At 44.8% G+C, this 22,865-nt stretch overlaps 2 long non-coding RNA genes across 2 annotated transcripts in view; one reads left to right on the forward strand and one right to left on the reverse strand.

Annotated features, from left to right (window-relative positions):
• Window positions 1-1,111: 1,111 nt before the first annotated feature.
• Window positions 1,112-20,866, reverse strand: LOC112604551. Its single transcript, XR_003115249.1, has 2 exons — window positions 20,474-20,866; window positions 1,112-1,488 (listed from the first exon to the last, which is right to left on the reverse strand). It is a non-coding gene; the product is annotated as an uncharacterized LOC112604551 (long non-coding RNA).
• The window catches only part of LOC112604549, a 65,473-nt gene continuing 59,516 nt past the window's right edge, over window positions 16,909-22,865 (forward strand). The window contains exon 1 of the long non-coding RNA XR_003115247.1: window positions 16,909-17,245. This is a non-coding gene — a long non-coding RNA (uncharacterized LOC112604549). The remainder of the gene's footprint in view (window positions 17,246-22,865) is intronic.

Below are 22,865 nucleotides of genomic sequence, written 5' to 3' on the forward strand. Positions count from 1 at the left end.
GGTGGGATTAATACACTCTACTTGGCTGGGTTCAGTGGCTCATGCCTGTAATCCCGTCACTTTGGGAGGCCCAGGTGGGCGGATCAAGAGATCAGGAGTTCGAGACCAGCCTGGCCAATATGGTGAAATCTGGTCTATACTAAAAATACAAAAATTAGCTGGGCATGGTGGTATGCACCTGTAGTCCCAGCTACTGGGGAGGCCGAGGCAGAAGAATCACTTGAACCCGGGAGGCGGAGATTGCAGTGAGCCGAGATCATGCCATTGCACTCCAGCCTGGGCGACAGAGTGAGACTCCATCTCAAAAGAAAAAAAAAATACACTTTACTCTTCTACATTTTCTAGGTTATCCCCAGTCAGCATTTATAACTTTTATAATCATACAAAAATAAACTTTATATTATAATATACATATTTTGCATATTTTAACACTTTTCCCCAGCTTTAAGAATATGTGATAAAAGAAATTTATGTTACTCTAACGAGCAGCTGCTATCTTGGTTAATTCGTATTTTTTCACAATTAATAATATAAACGTTAAACAGAAACTGATGGCAGCAATTGTCCACTGGGTAATCAGTGGGCGAAATTGCCCAGGAAATGAAAGCAAAACAAAAACAATATGAAAATAAAAACAAAAAATCCACAAACTACATCAGAAATGAATTTCCTCTTTGGGACATGTTGAAAAACATCCTGGGTAAAATCAAGGTATTTTGCAATTATTTTTCAAGTAAATATTGTACAGAAGGATGCAGTGACCAATGCTGCTTTCCTTTACTGCTTTGCAGGTCTGTCTGGAAACTTTAGTGGCCAGAGAGGTGGCCTGCAGGCTCAGGGATAACTGTCTTGCTAACAAGGAACTTAACAAGTTCCCTGTTGCAGTTTCCTGCTATGAAAATGTGGGGTAGTTTTGTGGGAACCTGCTAGTTCCCTAGTCAATTTTTGAAAGATCTAAGAGAATAAGGAGGTTCACCAAATGGCAAATTATGCTGGGGTTACAGTCACACTGCAGAATTTTACAATGTGGTACCCAGAGTTGATAAGGATGGGGCCCACTGTATCAATTACACTTAGGGTTGGTTGTATGTAGCAGAAACCTACAATAACAAAGGCTCAAATACAAGGCATTTTATTCTTTCACATAAAAGAAATCCAGAGGATAGTGAGTCTGGGGTTACCCGGCCACTGCTCATCCCTGCTAACTCAGGCTCCTTCCACCTCTTCACCCTGCCTCCCCCCGGTGGAGGCTACCCCCACCTGCAAGGGCGATAACACACGTGGAGTTGTTCTAGAAAGAATTATTTTGTGCCCAGCTGAAAATCAGGGGCTTGATTTTCAGGGAAGAGGGGAGAACACATGTGGGGTTAGGCAACCAGCAATCACTGCCGTGGCCATAACTGGAGCATGTTGAATGTTCTGAGGTCTCCAGGGGGTGCATGGCAGTCTCTCAGTAGTGTGCAACGCCGCCTTTCTGGACCCAGAGGCCTATAAACAGATAATAAAGCAATAAATTGGCTGCCCCACACAGCTCGGTACCCTGCAGGAGAACAGGGGCAGGATAATAGCAACAGCACCACCATTCCGAGAGGAGCAGACGGGAGGCCCACGGGGGCTCCCGCCCAGCTACAAACCTTCTGAGCATGTAGCAGCAGGCCTTTCCCCCAGATTTTCTGGTTTATCCCTGGGGAGCCTCTCTACTCGCTGTCCTCTGGGGCCCCTAACTTGTGCTCAGAGAGACCCTCTGGCCTCTCACTCTGGATAGCTGTGTATGATATGGGATTAGGGACATGCCCTTAGTGGGGTCTGCACAGCTCCTCCTGCCCACTTGCTGCTGCTGAAGGTTGGAGATTCCACAGTTGAATAGTCAAATGCCTTTTTAAAAAAATTGAGATGTGGTGGGGCACAGTGGCTCATGCCTGTAATCCTAGCACTTTGGGAGGCTGAGGCCAGAGGATCCCTTGAGCCCAGGAGTTTGAGACCAGCCTGAACCATACAGTGAGATCTCAGCTCTACAAAAAACAAAACAATTAGCTGGACATGGTGGTACATGCCTGTGATCCCAGCTACTCAGGAGGCTGAGGTGGGAGGATTGTTTTAGCCCAGAAGGTCGAGGCTGCAGTGAGTTGTGAACTCACCACTGCACTCCAGCCTGGGTAACAGAACCAAACACTGTCTCCGAAAGAAAAAAAGAAAAAAAAAAAAAAAAAAAAAAAAAGGGAGGGCAGTGAAATTCAGGTAGCATAAAATTACCATTTAAAAATGAACAAATTCAGTAGCATTTAGGACAACCACAACATTGGACAACCACCACTTCTATCTGGTTCCGGAACATTTTCCTCACCCCAAAAGGAAACCTTGTACTCCTTAAGCAATTATTCTTATTCCCGCCTGCCCCCAGCCCCTGACAACCACTAAACTACTTTCTATCTGAATGGACTTGCCTATTCTGAATATTTCATATAGATGGAAACATGTAGTGTGTGTCCACTTTGCATAATGTTTTCAAGGCTCATCCATGTTGAAGCATGTATTAATATTTCATTCTTTTATGGCTGAATAATATTCCAATTTATTCATAAAATATATTTTTAACTCATGGTTTCTTTGACAAATCGGGATCCACAAAAACACAGTCAGCTTCTGACCTGCTTGCTTCTCATCAGCTCCCTGGCTGCAGTCACACTGAATTCTTGCCAAGACCTATGCCTCAGACCTGCTTTATTGCTTTTCTTTTGTGGCCCTTCCCTCACTCTCATTTGATGGAATGGCGGCTACCTGGACTCTTCCTGGAACACCATATGGCAAAGGCCGGTCCTTTCCCTTCATCTCGTTCTGAGCCGCTTCAGACCCTTGACCACTCAAAGACCAGCACAGTCTCATCTCTCACTATTTGGGATTTATAAGCGGTTGACTTTTCTGACTTTGCAAAGCCCTGAATTTCGGAACTCTATTCCTTTCCTAAGAATAACAACTGCATTGACTTCTAAACAGCGTTGGTTGCATCACCAAGGGGAAAAATAAACCAAAAAAAAAAAAAAAAAACCTCAAACCTCTGCCAGTTAAACCATGTCATGCCATATACTGTAAGTGCCATTACAATGTGAAAAAGAAATATGCACCACAGAGTTGATGACGTGCAGTAAAACTACTGATATGAACGGCTGACATTCATTGAGGTCCTACGCATTGTGAATCCTTGGAGAGAGATGTCAGTATTGTTATCTTTCCTTTACAGAGGAGGCAGTGGAGGCAGAGTGAGGTTCACACCCAGCAGCCCTCACTCAGAAGGCTTCTACTTGGGTAGAGCTTGCATTGGCCAAACCTCATCCGCTTGCCATTCATTCGGTCATTCAGTGACAAGGGTTTATGGTCACCTGTGGGAGTGTGTGTGTGGCAAGGGTGGAAAATTTCCCTCTTGGTGTTTTCAATTTAGTGGAGGAGTAAAGCTTTGCAGCAAAATATGAAAGAGATCATTCAGACATTCAGGGACTCAAGTGAATGCAAAGGAGTTGGGGAAAGCTCCGCTTAGGAGGTGACATTTGAATCAGGTTTTCAAGGCCAAGCAGGAATTTGCTTGGAGAAGGGGGCTGGAGGAGAAATGACCAGGCTGGGGGTGGCAGGAGCACAGGTATAGGCAGGGAGAGAAGAAAAGGGGCTTTTGGTTTGAGACCCTGCAAGGAGGCAGCATGGACGAAGGGGCTGCAGGGAGCTTTGGGGTTGGGGAGAGAATGCAGCGTGGAGGAGTCCCTGATGTCACTTGGGTATTATTAATGCCAATAATAAGCTTATATAGAATGACCTGCTCACTACAACAAACAGTCATAACTGTGGTGCTCTAATCAACATGACAGCATTGGAGACTCTACTCCAACTCACTTGGGTCTAGAGGTGATCAGTTTTTCCCTGGCCAAAGCCCAAGGGCAGTCTCGCTCCTCTCTCCCTCCCCTGGCTCTTGTTCCTCTGTGTATGACTGTGTCCCTCCAGCCCATGACCCATCTTTCTGCCAGTGTTGGAGACCAGATCCCATGGAAGGGCACTCATGTCCACCCTGGGGTCCCCTAACTTGGGAGACACTACTAGTTGACAACAGATACCCTTCTCCCCTTCTTGCTTAATTTAAAAACAATTCTATTTCAGATGGCATTGTGTCAGTGAAAAGACCACATTTTCTAGACTAGTCTGCAACTAGGAGAGCCCAAGTGATCTAGTTCCATATGTGGAACCATTATGTGGAATTTTCAGTAGGCTCCATCATGGTGGGAAGGGATGGTGTTACACATTTTCCTGTCCTCCCTCACTTCCTCCTACTGTCAATATGGGGAACATGGACTTGCTGGTTGGAGTGCCAGCAGGCATCCTGGGCTGTGAAGTCACTTTGAAGATGAAAGCCAGGCTCCGGGATGGTGGATCAGGAAGACAGGGGCCCAATTTCCTGGTAATGCTTTGGGGCTGCACCCTCGGCCTATGCTTCTTATGCCAGGCTACTTTTACATGAGAGAGAGAGAAAAAAAAAGCCCTGAATTAATGCATTGCTGTTTTTTTTCCAGAAATGTGCAGCCCGACCTAATGACAGGTGATTTAGGGTGGGAAGCAGAGTAAGATAACAGAACTACAGGACCACATGAAGGGAAGGAATAGGTCCCCCAGGAAAGGGTGCAGTTTGTTAGACAGAACAATAGCATATCCACTACAAAGAGCTGCCATTTGCTGGGCGCTGAGGGCCTGGCCCTCTGGGAACCTCACCATCTGCATCATCTCACTTCATCCTCACCACAGTGGGGGCACAAGGACCCTCTTATGACCAGGGCTATTCTCAGTTTACACACGAGGAAACAAAGGCTCAGGACGGGTTCTTTCTCAAGGCCAGTGGGTTGGGAGCTACTTTCCACTCTGGGTCTGTTTGACTCAGGGACAAATCTTGAAGCCCTGCAAGGGCACTGAGAAGTTGTGCAGATGTGAAAGCTGGAGTGGCCTGATCAGATCTGTGACTTTGTGTCATCACAAAAGTGAAAGAAGCAGTTCACAGAAGGGAGCAGGGTGTGCAGGTCAGAGGCAGGAAGAATAGGCAGACACTGTGATGATGACAGGCTGTGAAGAGGTGGGCGATGCCTGGGGTGGGAGGGACTGTGTTGGGCCCAGTGCTGACCTGAGAACCTCCTCTCAGGCCCTCAGTCAGGCTGGCCCCTGTTAGACATGAGATTTGACTCGCCGGTTCCCATTAATAGCCACTATAGATGAATGCACTCTATCAAGTCCATGTCTGATTAAATTCAACAACTCACGAGTAGTGGTCAGGAAGTGTGCTGATTTTTTTTCAATATAGATAAAGTTTTTAATTGCAAACTTTTCAGAGGGCAAACTCAGATTGCTTAGGGTGTATGTGCCCTTGTAGTGTTTTTGAGGGAGTCATTAGGGGCATGGAATAATTAAGTGAAAATTAAGAAGCTATTAAAGAATCACTCAGCTAAGAAACAAGATGGTATATCAGATCAGGCTCCATCTGATCTCTTGGCAGTATGCGTTAGACCACAGGGTTATTTAGGTGTCAAGGATTTTGTTTTGCCAGTTATCAAGTCTAAGAAACTTCCCAGTTACATCAAATCAAGCAAATAATGAAGGTTATCATCCACCTTTGCTTACAACAAAAAGAAACCACTTATAAGTTCTTCCTGTTAGCCAAAACTGAAGAATTTAAAGTGCCTTGGCTCTTAATAATAGTTTTACTTTATGGTTTTCTTGCTAGTATTTCAAACACATAGTCTGTCTTCACCAAACTAGAGATAGCTGATATCAAGAAAAACGTGTTTGCCCAGACTGAATGATGTCATTGCACACTCAGGGACCATGCACTCTTTAGCAGCACCCACCTAATTCCATGCTGTCCTGCCTTCTCCATTTGTAGGAAAACTGCAGTACTCAGAAGCTGGCTCATGGAGCCCAGGCCTCTATCATTCAATTGCCATCACTGTACTTGGTGGGGCCTCAAAGGATGCTCCAGATCCCATTTTCCTGCTTCCCTTTTTGACAGCGTTGTCTATGGGTGCTGCACCCATTCCCTGCAGCCAAGTTCCCATGCCTCACTCATGGAGGCTGCCGGGGCCATCTCCCTGGTCACCATGGCCTCCCTGTGGCCAGGCCAGTGCATCCTACTCTGCTCCTGTCTGACTTGACCTCTTAGCAGTGCTGGCAGGTGAACCTCTCCTGCCTTCTTGAAACCCTCACTCCTTGGCTTCTGAGCAGTGATTTTCTTGGTTTTCTTCCAACCTCACTGGCTGAGGTGCTGGGTTCCCTTCTCATCTCTCTCCACATAATGTTCTCTCTCTCTCTCTCTCTCTCATCCAGGCCAGGTCTTTAATTCCATCTATAGGACATTAACTCTTGAATCTGCCTCTAATATTGACTTTTCCCAAGAATTCTAAGCCTACTCAACATCTCCACATGGATATCTGATAGGCACGTCCAAATTAAGATGGCCAAAACCAAATCTGGGATTTCACACCACCCATCTCTGTAAGTGGCGCTCCTCAGTTACTCAAACCAAAAATTGAAGGGTTATGCTTGATTTATCTCTCTCCATCACTGCCCTCAAACCCAATCCATCTAACAACTCTATCTCCAAAACATTACTCAAACAGGTCCTCGTCTCTGTCTCTGCTACACTCATCAGACCCCAGTGGGACCCACTAGACTCCCTTGTTTCCACCTGGTCCTACACAAGGTCTCCACACTTAACAGTAAGAGTTATCCTCAGAGGCTGGGCATGGTGGCACACACCTGTAATTACAGCACTTTGGGAGGCTGAGGCAGCTGGATTGCTTGAGCCCAGTTCAAGACGAGACTGGGCAACACAGTCAAACCATGTCTCTATGAAAACTACAAAAATTAGCCAGGCATGGTGGTGTGTGTCTGTAGTCCCAGCTACTTGGGAGACAGAGGTGTGAGGATCGCTTGAGCCCACGAGGTTGAGGCTGCAGTGAGCCATGATCACGCCGCAGAACTCCAGCCTGCAACAGAGCGAGACCCTGTCAAAAAAAAAAAAAAAGAAAAAGAAAAAGAAAAAGTTGTCCTCAGAAAATTCAAGTCAGATTATGTCACTCTCCTGTTTAAAAGCCTCCAGTGTCTCCTCATCACACCTGGCATAAAATTCAAGCTGCTTCCTTGCCACCTTCTCCAGCCCCATCCTATCTTCTCTTGCTGTTGCTTAGTAAGCAGCAGCCATCCTGGGGACTCTTTCCTGTTCCTTTTTGTCTTGGGATCTTGGCGACAGTTGTGCTCTTGTCCTGGAATGCTGCTGGCTGGCTCCTGGATATCATTCAGATCTCAGCTTAAATGGCACCTCTCCAGAGTGACCTTCCTAGATGACCTGCCCATCTCAAGTACTTCCCTCCTACCCTATGCTAATTTTTTACACTGTTCGTGTCACTAGCTTGTACTTTTCTCATGTACTTATTTTCCGTCTCACCCTCCTAGAATGTAAGCTTCATGAGGACAGGGATCTTTTGTGTCTTCTTCTTGCTGTGTCCCAGGACCTGAGTTGGAGCTTGGCATCTGGTGTGTATTCATTAAAGATTTGTCGAATGGTTGAGTTCCAAACTTACTGTCTTCTGCTCCATGTGTTCTGATATCTTCTTTATTATGGTCTGCTTTGTTGAGTAATGTGTTATGATCATCGAGATTTACTCATAGGCACTGAGTTTCAAAAGATGATGCATATTTAGTGTATGATTCATTTATTTAAAATTCTAGACTTTTGACTGTGGCCTGTGACTCAAATACTGTATTGGTGGAAAAACTTTCAAATCATCAACCACACATATTTGGATTTTACCAGCTCCATGGCACCTATGAAAAATAGCCAGTACTTAGAGATTGTTCTTATTATCATCCTAGACTTTTGTGGATGTTAATTTTTAATTCTCATATAACCCTATAAGTATGAAACTCTTATCCCCCTTTTGTAAATCGGCTGAATGTGTCAGTTTTCTAATGCTGTGTAACAAATTCCTGCAAATGGAGTGGCTTTAAAACAAGCCACATCTATGAGTTCACAGTTCTGTGGGTCAGAAGTCTGGGCAGACTCCACTGGGTTCTCTGCTCAGGGTTGCACAAACTAAAATCAAGATGTCAAAGGGGTTGTGTTCATGTCTGGAGGCTTTAGGGGAAAATTGACTTGCAACTCATCAGGGTTGTTGGTGGAATCCAGTTCCTTCTGTCTGTAACTCTGAGGTCTCTGTTTTACTGCTGGCTGTTAGCTGGGGGTTGCTCTTAGTGCTTAAAGACCTCCTGAAATCCTGACACAGAACCTTTTCCTGCTTTGAGTCTCTGACTTCCTCTTCTGCTTTCAGCCAGAGAAAACGCTCTGCAATTTTTTTTTTTTTTGAGACAAGGTCTCATTCTGTCACCCATACGGGAGTGCAATGGCATGATCACAGCTCACTGCAGCCTCTCTGAGTAGCTCGGACTATAGGCATGCACCACCATGTCTGGCTAAATTTTTAATTTTTTTTTATAGGTAAGGTCTCACCATGTTGCCCTAGCTGGTCTTGAGATCCTAGATTCAAGTGATTCTCCCACCTCAGCCTCCCAAAGAGTTGGGATTTCAGGTGTGAGCCACCACACCTGGCCAATGACTTGCTTTTAAAGGGCTCACCTGACTGGGTCAGGCCCACTCATCTATTCTCCTTATTTTGTGGTCAATTAATGTGGACTTTATTGTACTTACAAAATCCCCTCACAGTATTACCTATTATTAGTGTTTGACTGAAAAAGCAGAGACAGGAATCTTGGGGAAGCATCTTTAGATTTCTGCCCACTGCACTGAGGTTCAGAGAAGTTAGGTGATTTATCCAAAGTCATACAACCAGCAGTGGAAGCCAGATTCAAATCAAGATATTCTGGCCCCCAGAGTCTGTGACCTTAAATAATACCCTACAGTGTGATGAGAATCCAGTGCTGCCTTGGAAATCGTGCTGGGCAGATTTTCTGACAATCTGATATAGTCATGCAGGTGAGATACACTGGGCTACTTTGTTCATAAGGACTGGAATGATCCATGGTGCCTCGTCCACTCACTCCCATCACCTCCGATGTAACTGAAGACAGACATGGCCAAAGAAGTCAGGACTCTGCTTTTCAATGGATTGAACCCACGGATGCTGCACCATTTTCCACGAGTCAGCAGCACCATTTCCAAGTTTTTGCTGCCCCCAGAACTTGGTTACCCCTCAAATCCTTTCATCATCAGCATGAGTGAAATCAATGTGACTCCCATTAACAAGAATATTATTATTGTGCACATGAGAATTAAGCCCAAAATGCAATCTGTGCTCACACAGGTTTGGTGATGGATGGATGCAGTGGTGTGCTGGCAGTGACTTGTTCTGGGTTTTGGAACTGATTTGCTCATCTCTGCCCAACTCACTTTCAGTGAGAGCATGCTGGTAGCTTGCAAGTGGCAATTGAGGGAGAATTTACACTAGAGAAATCAGCAAACACTACAAATTAGGGTTTGCTTTATTCATCTACATTTGGAGAAGTGATTGTTAAACATTTGCCAGCACACCTCTGGATGGATGGATGGTGGAAGCGGTGAGAGCCAAGAGAGTTCAGGGATTCTAGCTTTCATAACCAGAAGCATGGACATTCTTGGAATGCTTAAGGAGGGTGGAGGGAGGATCCCCAGCATCAGCCCAGGAGAATGAGTCTTGTGAGCTGGGAGATGAAGTCTCTAAAGAAGTGAGAAGGGAGGCGATTTGAGCTAGGAATCTTCGCAAATAGCCCCAGGACAGAGGCAGAGGGGAGGAGAAAAAAGAACCATCAGGGCCAGGAAGATCAGTGGAAAACTGGAGGCCTCACAGAAAGCAAGTGGCTTGCTTGAGCAGAATGATGCCTCATGAGTTTCTTAAAAATGAAAAGGTAGGGGTAAGGGGTGTTTATCTGTCAATACTTCAACCCACTCTCAGCGCCCAAATAATAGGGTGGGTGCATCAAATCTTGGTAGCTATATATATAAGAATACTTGTAGGGGTTGTTTAATTTAGGACCTTATAAAGACAATAAAATGGCTTATTGAGAATCACTAAACCAACACCCTGTAATGAAAATACTTTTTAGCTCATATAGATCGAGACACCAAACTTGACTATATAAATAGAGAGATATACCATGTTCATAGATTGGAAGACTTAACATAGTGAAGAAGTAGATTCTACCCAAATTCATCGATAGGTTTACTGCAATTCCTTTCAAAATCCAAGGGAGGACATTTTGTAGATACAAATGAGCTGATACTAGAATTCATGTAGAAAAAAAAACAAGAATAGCCAAAATAATTCTGAAAAAAGAAGAATAAAGTTGGAGGAATCATACTACCTGATTTTAAGATTTGACATATAGCTGTAGTAATCAAGATTGTGATATTGGGAAAGGAATAGACTGGTAGATTCATGGAACAGAATTGAAAGTCCAAATATAAATACACATAACATGGTCAAATGGTTATTTTTGTTTTTTTTAGACAGAGTCTCACTCTGTTGCCCAGGCTGGAGTGCAGTGGCACGATCTTGGCTCACTGCAACCTCCCTCTTCTGAGTTCAAGCGATTCTCCTGCCTCTGCCTCCCGAGTAGCTGGGACTACAGGTGTGCACCACCATGCCTGGCTAATTTTTTCTATTTTAGTAGAGATGGGGTTTCACCATGTTGCCCAGGCTGGTCTCCAACTCCTGACCTCAGGTGATCTGCCTGCCTTGGCCTCCGAAAGTGCTAGGATTACAGGTATGAGCCACCATGCCCAGCCAGCCAAGTGATTTTTTTACAAAGTCCCAAAAGCAATTCAATGGAGGAAAGATAGACTTTTCAACAAATGGTGTTTTATTGGATATCCTCAGTCAGAAAACTCCTCAATCTAAACCTCACACATTGTGAAAAATTAACTTAGAATTGATAATATGCCTAAATATAAAATGTAAAAGTCCAAAACTTTTAGAATAAAAAATCTTCATTACTAGGGTTAGGCAAATATTCCTTAAAAGACCTAAAGCACTACCCATAAAAGAAAGATAACTTCAATTGGATTTCATCAAAATATTTTATTCTGCAAAAGATATTGTTAAAGAGGATGAAAAGACCAGATATAGACTGGGAGAAAATATTTGCAAATTACGTATTTGATCTAAAAAGTTGTACCTAGAATGTATAAAGGTGGCTCTAAACTCAACAGTAAGAAAACAAAGAATCCGGTTAAAAAGTGGAGAAAAGAATGGGATAGACACTTTGCCAAAGATACACAGATGGCAAATGAGCATATGAAAAGATGTTCAGCAGCATTAGTCATTAGGGAGATGCAAATTAAAGCTATGTGGAGATACCACGACTCACACGTTAGAGCAGCTAAACTAAAAATACTGACAATACCAGCAGGGGAAAGGATGAGGATCAACTGGTCTCTCATGCATACATTGCTGGCGGAAATACAAAATGGATTGTATGGTCACTTTGGAGAAAGTTTGACAGTTTCTTGTAAGGGTAAACATACAGTTACCATATCACCCAGCAGTAGTACATTAACTATTTACTTTAGACAAAAGAAAAACTTACATCCATACAAAAATGTGTACACAAATGTTTATAGCAGTTGTGTTTGTCATAGCCAACATGGAAAACAAAACAAATTTCCCTCAACATGTGAATGGATAAACAACCTGTGGTATATCCATACAATGGACTAGTTCTCAGAAATCAAAATAAATAAAATCCCACAACATCACCAAAGGGGACTTTAGTTTTGTCTGTAATGTTTTAAGGTTTTTAGTAGACAGACTATTTTCATGTTCTATTTGTTTTGAATTTTTAAAATTGATGTTTCTTTTATTACGAAGTATGAAAACTACGAGAGCATACCTCCCGGCCTGGTCAATGTCCTGTCATGTAGACAGACTCTCCTTCACCAAGCCCAAACTCTCTCCTTGAGCAGTAGGTTCTAGCCTTCTTTCTACTCCACCAAATTCCTTCTCACTCTCTCTTGCAACATCAGTTTTTCTCTTTCTACTAAATTATTTCTATCAATAAGTACACAGATGGGCTGTTATTTTTCCCATCTTAACAAATAAGGAAATCTCTCTTGACCTCATTTCCCCCTGCAGCTACAGCCTTATTTCTAGAAAGCAGTGTCTGTTCTGTCTTCATTTTCTTTCCCCTTTCTCTCCTCACTCAATTCAGAGCTTCACCCAACAATTTCTTTTTTTTTTTTTTTTCCCCAAATCCACAGATGCTCTTCTGTCTCCACCTTACATGGCCTTTCAGCAGTGATTATGCAGGTGATCAGTCTCTCCTCCTTAAAGCACCTTCTTCACTTGCCCTTGAAGGTCCTACACTCTCTAGGCTTCCCTCCCACCTCACCAGCCGTTACTTCCCCACTCCCATCTTTGCTGGCTCCTCCTCACTCCCCGACCTCTTAAAGCTGCAGGGCCCCAGGGCTCAGTTCCTGCTTTCTTTTTCTACATTCATTTCTGTGGTGAACTCATGCAATTTCCTAACTTTACAGACTATATTACATCCAATTTGAGATGCCCTCAATTATAAGATGCACCATTAAGTTTAAGTTCCAGTAAGGAAGAAAGAAGCACTGCCAATCAAACTCTTTTCAAACTCTTTTATTTGTTTATTTTTTTGATACGGTGTCTTGCTCTGTCACCCAGGCCAGAGTGCAGTGACACAATCTTGGGTCACTGCGACCTCCACCTCCCAGGTTCAAGCGATTCTCCTGCATCAGCCTCCCCAGTAGCTGGGATTACAGATACTCACCACCATGCCCTGCTAATATTTGTATTTTTAGTACAGACGGGGTTCACCATGTTGGCCAGGCTGGTCTCGAACACCTGACCTCGTGATCCACCCACCTCGGCCTCCCAAAGTGCTGAGATTACAGGTGTGAGCCACTGAGCCCGGCTGCCAATCAAACTCTTATATCCTATCATCCCAATTTCAGATGTCTCTTTGTTCTCAGAGTCCCTCAACTGCTCTGGAGAGAGTGATCATGCTTCTCCTTCCCAGCACCCCTCTTGGGGAACAGGGTTCACACCCCTCCTTCTATCCTTTTTCTTCTAACTCTCTTCAGCACCCAGCCTGTGCAATCCTTATGTGAACTTGGGATGGTATCGCCTGTTACTACACCTAGCTTTGCCACATATGGTTGTACACATCACAACTTGTATGAATTTGCTCCGTTAGGTTGTGCAGTATATAATCTGTACAACGATACATTGTTGCCTGACTTCACCCATTCTTCCAAGGCTTTTTATTTTTCTCTTTATAATACTGTCTTAGTTCATTTTTTGTTGCTATAACTGAACACTTGAGGCTGACTAGTTTATAAAGAAGAGAAATTTATTTTTTAACAATTCTGGAATCTCGGAAATCCAAGGTTGAGGGGTTGCAACTGGTAAGGGGCTTCTTATTGGTGCAGACTCTCTGCAGAGTCCTGAGATGGCTCAGGGCAACACATGGTGAGAGGACCCACAAGAGACGGCCAAAGTGGCTTTCATATGAGACCCACTTTTGTGATAACCCATTAATCCATTAATGGATGAATGGGTCTATTCATGACAGCAGAGCCCTCATGACCCAATCATCTCCCAAAGGCCCCACCTCTCAATATTTCTGCATTGGGAACCAAGTTTCCAACACATGAGCTTTTGAGGAACAGATTTAAACTACAGTAAATACCTTGTCCTGGACTTTTGAAACTTTAGAGCAAGAAGGAGACTCTTTAGTTCTGTGTATTCTTCCCTGTTATTTCTTCCCTGAGGCAATCGCTGTAGCCTTGGGCTTTTTGCTCCAGTTGGGCACGCCTGAGCTTACCACTGTGGCTAGAAAAAAATGTGCCCTAACTGACATAGGCCTGGGAGCCCATCTAGGAGCCATTCACAGTGGCTGTGGCCCTTGTTTTGCTTAACCGATGAGAACACTCCCTTGGCTATGAGGGTAGGGTCCATCTTAACCAAATGTCAAGATTGCTACCAATGGGGGAGGGATGGAATGAATGTGGGGGTACCCACTGGGTCTGCTCCACAGAGTCAAAGGCAGGGATGGTGTTACTGGGATGGAAGAGACTTGAGCTTGTGTTTAGGTCCACAGACAGGAAGCGATTAAAGATGTTGGAGGGAAAGAGCCTAAATTTGGTTAGGAGCAAAATCCCAGAGAACAAATGAGGTGTATCGGGGAGGGTCTAGATTTGAAATGAAGGCTTGAAACTTCTCCTGGATGAGGATGATGAAGAGACTTGCTATGAAGGTATAAGTGAAGGAAGGGATGTGAGGGCCTCTGACGGTCTTGTGTCCTCCAGGTAGGAGGAGCAGCACAGCTGGAGATATTGGCAGTGTGGGCAGCTTCGTGGTACTTTCTGGGAAGTGTCCAATGTGTAATTTTAATTGGCTCTTTTCATTAAATAGAACTGATATTATTTGAAGAGATCGATCACTTGAAAATTAGGATTTTGATTCACTTCTCAAATGAAGCGAAAGTGCCTTTGCCTCATGTATGTCTGCAGAATTTGGGAGAATACATCATGAGCTCAGGGAATGTGTGTGCGAAGATGTTAAAAGTCACTTGTGGGAATTTGCCTGGCTTGGTGGTTAGGAATGTGGACTCTGAAGCCAGGAGGCCTGGGCGCACATCCAGGCTCTGCAACCTTGGGCAGGCTCCTGAACTCCTCTGTTTCCTTGCTAAAAAATGGGCAAGATATCACTATTTTTGGTGTAGAGCTACCAGAAGGATCAGAAGACTTAATATCTGTGTGTGTTTTGGAGAGTTGCTGGCACATATTAGATAGTTTTACTGCGAATCATCATTATTTATAATAATTCTATGACATGCTGGATTGTACATTGTCTTTATAAATGAAATTTGTTTTGTTTTCCTAATTTCGTGAAACCTACATTTTTCCAGGGCTATTTTCTTTGGGGAAAGAGCATGCAGATGTTCAGTGTTTTCAATGTAGCGGTGTTTAAAATGTCATCATTGTTTCCTTTCTGGTGGGATATTCAGAGCCAGCTTAAAGAGAAGCTACTCCAGAAAGTTCCATATTAGCAATTATGTGGGGGGTGGTGCTCATATGCCTTAATGAATGATTTATTTATTAGTATATTGGGAATGGCTTCCCCCTTCTCACACTAGCATCTTTTCCCCACTTTCTGGCCCATTTCCAAATGAGAAGGGCTGAAGTCAATCAGGAATTAAGATTTAGCATTTCTGGGATTATCTTCGAATGAGACACTGCACTCGGGGGACACAGTTTCACTCATCCTCCATGGTGGCAGTCTAACTTGCTGCTTCGGGAGCAGGCCTGGCTGTGTCTAAGACCTCAGAATGTTCCAGAAGGCTCCACAGTGCCACTGTGGAAGAAACCACTTCTAATGTGGCAGGAAGGTATGGCCCTGCTTGGACCCCATGTTTTCTAACTATTTCACGTTTCTTTCTTTCATCCCTGGTGTTACTTTTTGAAATTAATTTTTATTTTCAGTTCTCCCAGGAATTAACGAGTTAACTTAATAAAAGTCTTCATAAAGAAGGTAAAGGCTGGCTTTCCACATAGAGAACAAACATAACAACCCACATCTCTGCAGAGATCCTGGTCAATGCATTCTTCTAGTGGGGCTGCCACACCCCTGGGGCCTCAGACAAGCCCCTTGTGGATGACAGGGGCTGGGCTGAAGACTGTCTCTGGGGCTGTGCCTCCTCCCTGTTCTCCACTCTCCCCCTAAAGGAAATGCACTGCAATGAATTGCACAATAAAGGCATTCCTAAATTCTGGAAAACCAGCAGGCTTTGAACTCTCCTGGGGGAAAGAACCATAAAAAACAAAACTGCAAGGAATGAGACTATTTGGCCAAATGGCCAATATGCTACAACTTTCATAGGGAACTCACCGCACTTGGTATTGCCTGATGGAAAAAATGCCCTGAATTTCCCGATAAAAGATCCGAGATGTGGCAAAGGAGTAAGCATTTTTTCCCTAAGACAAATCTAGCTGTAAATGGAAACTGGGTCTCATGCCTCCGACAAAATATTATTTCCGTATTTACTCTAAACCTTTAGGAGTATCAGAATATAGCCTACATAGCATCAGGTACAAAGCCAAAAAAGGCTTCCAGGGCGCCATTGTTCATCCATGACCTTGACTATGTCACCCCCAGAAACCTTGAGTTGGGCAAATGCAATCACAGCAGCTTTGCTGGCTTCTTGAGCAGCTGCTAAGGATCACATGGATTCTGCTCACACCCAGTGCTTCTCATAATTTAAAAATGCTTGAAGCTGTGGGAGGCTGCCTGGCCCTCTGCATTATTCAAAAGAAAACCAGGAGGCAGTGACAATTCTTGATTCTTGCAGATAAACATTCTCCAACAACTATTAAGAGTTGGATTGCTCTACCTTCATTTAATTCCTTGTTGCTTTACTATTTGGATCTAGCATATTCTTGAAGTCGGAAAGATGGATAGAAAAGATGTAAGTCATGTAAACTGAAAAACAGGGCACCAACCCCCCAACAGACAGCTTTGAAGAGGTGATGATTTTAGCTCTTGTGAATTGTTGTGTCAGAGGAACATATGCAGAAGAAAACAGGCACCGCAATGGTTATCACCAGAACAAAGTAAACCTGAACACCTGAAAGAATAAGAAAATATCTCATCCTTCTCTCTACTCTGAACGGCCTTGAAAAGAGCAAGAATTTCATACATGAGCCTGTAGCACATTACAAAATCTTAGTATGTATTTGAAATTCAAATGCACACAAAGTTCATGCATTTTATTTTCCAGTTGTTCTCAAGACTCCTAAATAAAGCATTTCCCCTGTGTGGGCGACCCCTGGGTCCCATGTGGGGTCAGTGTTTGGGTCTCTCTGAGAGGATCAGGAAGGCTGCCCTTCCAGGAAGGGCTGCAGGGACCCTGGGAACCGGACCAGTCCAGCTCACAAGTATGAAGAGAATGTCGGGAGAGGAAGTGGTGGCTATGAGTCAGCATGAGTCATCTCGTTCCAATGAGAATGAAGGCTGAGGTGTGCGCCTTTTTTTTTTTTCCTTCTTAGTCGTGTGTACATCATTGGGAATGGAGGGAAATAAATGACTGGATGGTCGCCACTTTTTAAGTTTCAAATTGACATTCTAGACAAGCGGTGCCTGAGCCCGTGCCTGTCTTCAGATGTTCACAGCACAGTTCCTGGGAAGGTGGAGTCACCAGCCTCTCCCTGGTGAGTATGTTTCTGTCATTTTTAGGGTCGCTTCTGCAGTTTGCCTTGGAGTCTGGGCTGTGGGAAACGCTGCTGCGTCCTGGCGGGGACACTGCGTTTCTTTCAGACTTTGAAGATCTGTCGTTTTAGAAAAGTGGCTGCCTCTGCCTCCAGCCCTGTGGTTACTGTCCTGTAGTGTGACTGTCAGGAGGTGTTTCTCGGTCTTTCATTGCGAGAATGTAGATGCCGGTTGCACATTCTGTTGTCTTGGAAGAAACTGCAGTGCTTGGCTGGAAAATAAGCTGTTCGGGACTCCTCTGAGAAGCCAGAGTGAAGCTCAGAGATGGAAGTGGGTATACTTGTGCTAACCCAGGGTTGCTGAGGTTGGGTGAGCTTCCGCTTCTCAGAGGTGGAGGAGAGGCAGCTCCTGAGCCATTTCTGGCCTCGTGGTCGGAGCTGCCCAATTTCGGTGCAAGAAATACCAGAGAGGCAGAACTTTGGCTGCCTTCTCTAAAAGCATATGAATGATTGCAGGAGCTTATTTTGCGTCCTTTCCTTTTCCTTAATGTTGAAAGTCACAAACTGTAGTAAAATCAGGAAGAACATAAAAATGTTGGGGGCTAGCGCTGGGGGTGGGGGACTGGGGAGGACTGAGGAGGGGGGCACTCAGTCTTTGAGGCCTGACTTGATTTTGATAGGTATTTCTCAGGCTGTTAGAATTCCGATGAAGCTTAGCTTTACTGTCAAGTAAAATACAGGAAACATTTTTTTTAAATGTTGTTCTAGTTACTGTAAATGAAACGGTTAAAATGTCATAAATACCTTATGATAAACATTTTTTCAAATTTGCTTAAAAAGCAACACATCAGTAGGCAGGGTATGACAGGGAGCTTTTTCAGTACAGTCATTTGAGTGTGTGGGCTTCCTGGGTTAATAATGAGTCAGCACCCAATTTCTAAAATTGGAGCAGCTAAGAGAATGTTCAATCTGCCCCTTAGCACAGCACGGTGGCTGGCCGGCCCCCTGTAGGAAGGCTTGGCCGGTGGATCTTTGGTGAAAATTGACTTAGGATACCCCTCCTTGTGTAAGTGACCAGCTCCCAGCTTGGGTCCCAGCTCCTCTGGGCTACTGCTGAGAGACACCCTCTGCTAAGGGATCATCTGTCTCTAAGGCAGGAGTTAACACATTTGGCTTCCAACCTTTGGCTAACGTTGACGATTTTTAGGTTGTCTTGAGGGAACAGGTTGAACATAGTTTCTGAAAAATCTAGTGTTTATTAAGGCTAGGGCAGCTGAGGGCTGAGGCTGCATCTGGAGCCTTGAGATGTTCCGCTCGCACGTCACCTCACCGAGGGATTGGGCGGGAGAGTCGGTCACCGAGTAAACTTCAAAGTTGGCGCTCTGCATGTGACGTGTAGCGTGGGAAGATTAAGTCAGCTTAAAATGAGAGAACAAGATCCCAAGGAAGAAAACCTCCCCAGAACCTTACTCTTTTATAGATAAAAGAAGATACATATTGAGAAAATTTAAAAAATAAAATGAAATAGTTGGGCTGCAAACCAGCAGCTCTAGGACCAGATGCAGCCTTGGTGAAGGCATCCCCCACGAGATTCTGTTTGGCCTGCTCAGGATTGTTTTTTTTTTTGGTGTTGAGATAACTGTGGGTGGGGTCCAAGCTCTCCGGATCTCAGGCGCTGCCACACCCTGATGCCACAAAGCTTGGAGAGTGCGATTACAGGGAGGCTCAGAAGCCAGGCTAAGGGCCTGCCAGCCTCGTGGGGCTGCCGTGTGGTCCCCATGGTTTAGCATCCGCCCAGCCCCCAGAACAGGGCCTGGATGGAGAAGGAGCTCCATCAACACTAACTCTGCTAGACTCTCTTATTAATTTGCCCTCTGAAGGCACTTGGGCTTGTGGTCCTTGAGTTAGCTCCACGCCTTTTTCAAGAAAGATCCTGCAGTTCCAACATGAGCAGTGGTTGTTTCCAAGGCTAACAATCCCGTGCCAACTAGGAGCCTCCACAAGTCAGGTGCCAGGCATTTCTAAGCCGGGAGAGCAGCCCCGCTTGTCTCTCTGGGTGAGTCCTCTCAGGGTGAGACCCTGTCTCCTTGTAAGCACTTGGAGACGTGCCACCTTCATGGAGACGGGAGCCAGTAAAAGGCAAACTGCCTCAGACAGCGCTTCCGTGCGGTGTGGACACCAACATTCACTCATCCTTGTTTCAGAGAAGGTGCCGGGTCCCAGACATGTGCTTATCACTGGGTCCCATGTCCTTCAATCCTTTAAAGGGTTTTGAGGTGGCTGATTTTTATTCCATACATTGATCATGTTTTTTCATGCAGAATTTGGGCAGTTGTCTGGACATTAGGAGTTGAGTCACCTCCTACCCATGAGAAACAAGCCTGTGGGGGGACTGACATTATCACTTCTGTCATCAAGAAATAAGGCCGTGGGCATCCTGAATATATAGCATGTATTAATCGAACCGCGAAAATGAAATGCAGCCAGTGATGACTGCTGGAAATTGGCCAATGTCCTGTTGTCCTGGTGCCCTCAGCCTAGGGACTGGCCTGTGGCTCACTGGACCTGTCTCCCACTCTCCACCTCTCATCAGCACCTGGACCTGGTGCACCTGGTCTACCTCATGTCCAGCATTTTCCACAGTACCTGACTGCTGTCCCCACCCCTCGTTGTTGTGTGGTGAACTCGTCCCTATATTGGCAAGTTACTTAATTCCTTGGTGTCCTGCCTTCCTCATTGTAAAATGTGAATAGTCATAGCACGAGTGTCATGAGTTCTTGTGAAGATTTTATGATTAGCACACAAGTTACAAGGAGACACGATAACTGTTACGTACATACTCATTCATTCAGAAATATAACAGAAAGCTTAGTGTCTCCGTCTGGGTCCCTCTGCCCTGTGGGAATCCATAAAGAATTGATTCGCATCCCCCGGAAGTGAGATCCCTCTTGCGTCATCAATTACATGGCATGTTCTGCATTTACAGGACATTGATTTATTAGGTAAATGGGGAATCCTCCTTGGTTCGCTCCAGGAAAACCTGGAGTTCTAGATATCATCATCATCATCATCATCATCATCATGGTCATCGTCATTGACATCTCACAATAAGAACTCCCATTGTATTCAGCCCTAACTATATGGTAGCAACTTTACGGTATTCCCTTTACCCTCTCCCCACCCCAATATCCATCCTGGAAGATGGGAAGGATGATTGGTTTGTTGACTCACTCAAGGCGGTGGGACTCTCCAGCAGGCATCAGGCATGGCATCTGCTTCAAAGAACGTGTCGGCGGCAACAGGGGAGCCCCTTGCACTCACTCAGGCAGGAGAATCAGGAAAAGCAGCAGCTCTGCAGGGCTTTGTGTGTAATCCAACCAGACTGAAGCCACAGGCCAGGAAACTGAGGACGGTTGGCTTCAGACCTACCCTGGAGTGGAAGCAGCTGGATTCTGTCCTCACGCTTCCTGTCTAAAGCCAGCTAGAGTGAATTTCTAGTCATCTAGATTCGGGTTATTTGGAAATCATCGCAGTATCTGGAGATGACTCATATTGAAAAAAATTAAATAAGATACACTTAAAACTTAACCCAGCGTGAACATAACATGGCCTTTCCTTGTCAATTCTGAAGAAGATCTTTCAAGTTTGTGCAGTGCCTTAGAAGCCAGATGCTCTCTTCCATTCTGCCAGGGTCCTAAAGAAGTACTACTGTGTCCTTTTGATCACTCTGCCTTGATCACTCTGTCCCGTCACTCTGCTATTTCACCTGTCAGTGAAATACCTGGTATCGGCCTGTCAACATGAAGCATTGAATGCTTTACACGTCTCCATCCGGATTGTTTAGGCTTTGAATGCCGAGAAGTATCTGCACTTTGTTGGTCAATTGTAGTTGGTGCTAATTTGTGGGGGGTTTTTCCTGCAACTTCCCCTTGTGCCATAATCCAGAGGATCTCCCTCTGCCCCCAGTGCTGTAGGCTAGGCAGGTATGGGCCTGGCTCAGGGCTGTCGGGCAAGGATTGGACTCTCTATAGGTTCTGGAGGGTTCTGGTTAGATCACAGAGCTCAGGCAAGGAAAAGACAATAATAGATCAGAAGGAAGTTGGGCCATCAGGAAGGATGAGTGGGCAGGATGCTTGGTGGTGTGAGAGGATTCCTTCTGATTAAAAAAATAGAGGTTATTGCACTTTGTGTAATCAGAAAAGCTAAGGGTGACAGCAGATCTTATCCATTGTGGTTTTCCTGCTTATCTTTTGTTTTTAGGAGTGATTACCCTGCGAGTGAGGGCTTCTGCTACAGGGTCTTGTAGCTCTTCTCTTCATCCTGCCCTTTAAAAAATTTATCAGACTAAAAATCACAGGAATTTTAATGATGGCAGAAAATGTATTATTTTGGCTGTTCTCGCTGGACAAATAACTTACAGAGTGTGAGATGGATGTGTAAGTTTCTATCAATTCAACTAGGTACAAGCGAAAATGTGTAAAATAGCAAGGGTTTCGAAAAGAGTCAGGCTTAATTTCTCTTGCACAGAAAAAGGATTCTGTTGCTCTTTCTGTCCCGTCCTCAAACAGGAAACAGGTTGTCTGGGACAAGGGTCAACAGGCAGCCTGTTCATCCATTTGCCTACTCTGCCATCCTTAGCACTCGCTTCCTTCTTCCAAGTTATCTTATGTTTCAAGAAGGCTGCTGGAGCTCCTGCCATCACTTCTGCATTCCAGACAGAAGGGAGGAAGGAAGTGGTGGGCAAAAGGCAAAGCCTCCTAGATGTCAGATTCCTCTGCAGGCCTTTCCTTGAATTCCCAGCTAACACTTTCACCCTAGTCTTTTACTGGCCACCCTATCTGTAAAGCAGCTGGAGGAGAAAGATGGAGGAGTGAGGCAAGGCCCTGAGATGATGCAGAGCAAGGGGCACACAAAGGGGGACTCAGGTCCAAGGTGAAATGGCAGCAAGCACCCTCCCTCCAAAACCCACCACCTCCTTATGAATCCCTTTGGCCTTGATTATGCCAGTAGATAACGGGTATGTGACAGTTTCAGCTTCTCTGGCCTTTGATCAGGTTGAATTATGTGAATAGGCTCCATGTCCTTGGAGATGAACCTGTTCTAAAAATTCTAAGCAACCCAGCCATTTGGCTCTTTGCTGGAAAGTAGCCTGACTTTTGAAGCCAAGTCTGGACAGTTTCCTTGCTGCACCTTGGGACTCAAAGGACACGGTCCTGACTCAGAAAGAGCTGGCTTTGAGGGAAGGGGTGAGTCATGAACCCAGACACAGCAGAGATTCCTGGTGCCAGTCTCCTGGGGGGAATTTATGATGGCCTTACATAATTGGGCTTATATATGTTTCACTAGAAAGACAAAAATGGGAGTGAATTGTCTGCCAATTCACTATCACCTCCTTGGGGTCTAAGAGCCAGGCTGATGGTTCAAAGCTGGGACCCTCTATGTATTAACAGTGTGATCCTTAACCCCTCTTTGTCCCAATTCCACATCTGAACGATGGGGATGATAATGGTAGACTCTGCTATATATGGTTCTGAGGACTAAGTGGGGCCACATGTGCAAAGAATCCGAAACAGTGCCTGGCCCCAAGTCAGCCCTCAGTCAACATAGCAGTGTTTGGATTGTC

This window comes from Theropithecus gelada, chromosome 13 (assembly GCF_003255815.1).
Source record: "Theropithecus gelada isolate Dixy chromosome 13, Tgel_1.0, whole genome shotgun sequence".
In the NCBI taxonomy this organism is placed as follows: Eukaryota; Metazoa; Chordata; class Mammalia; order Primates; family Cercopithecidae; genus Theropithecus; species Theropithecus gelada.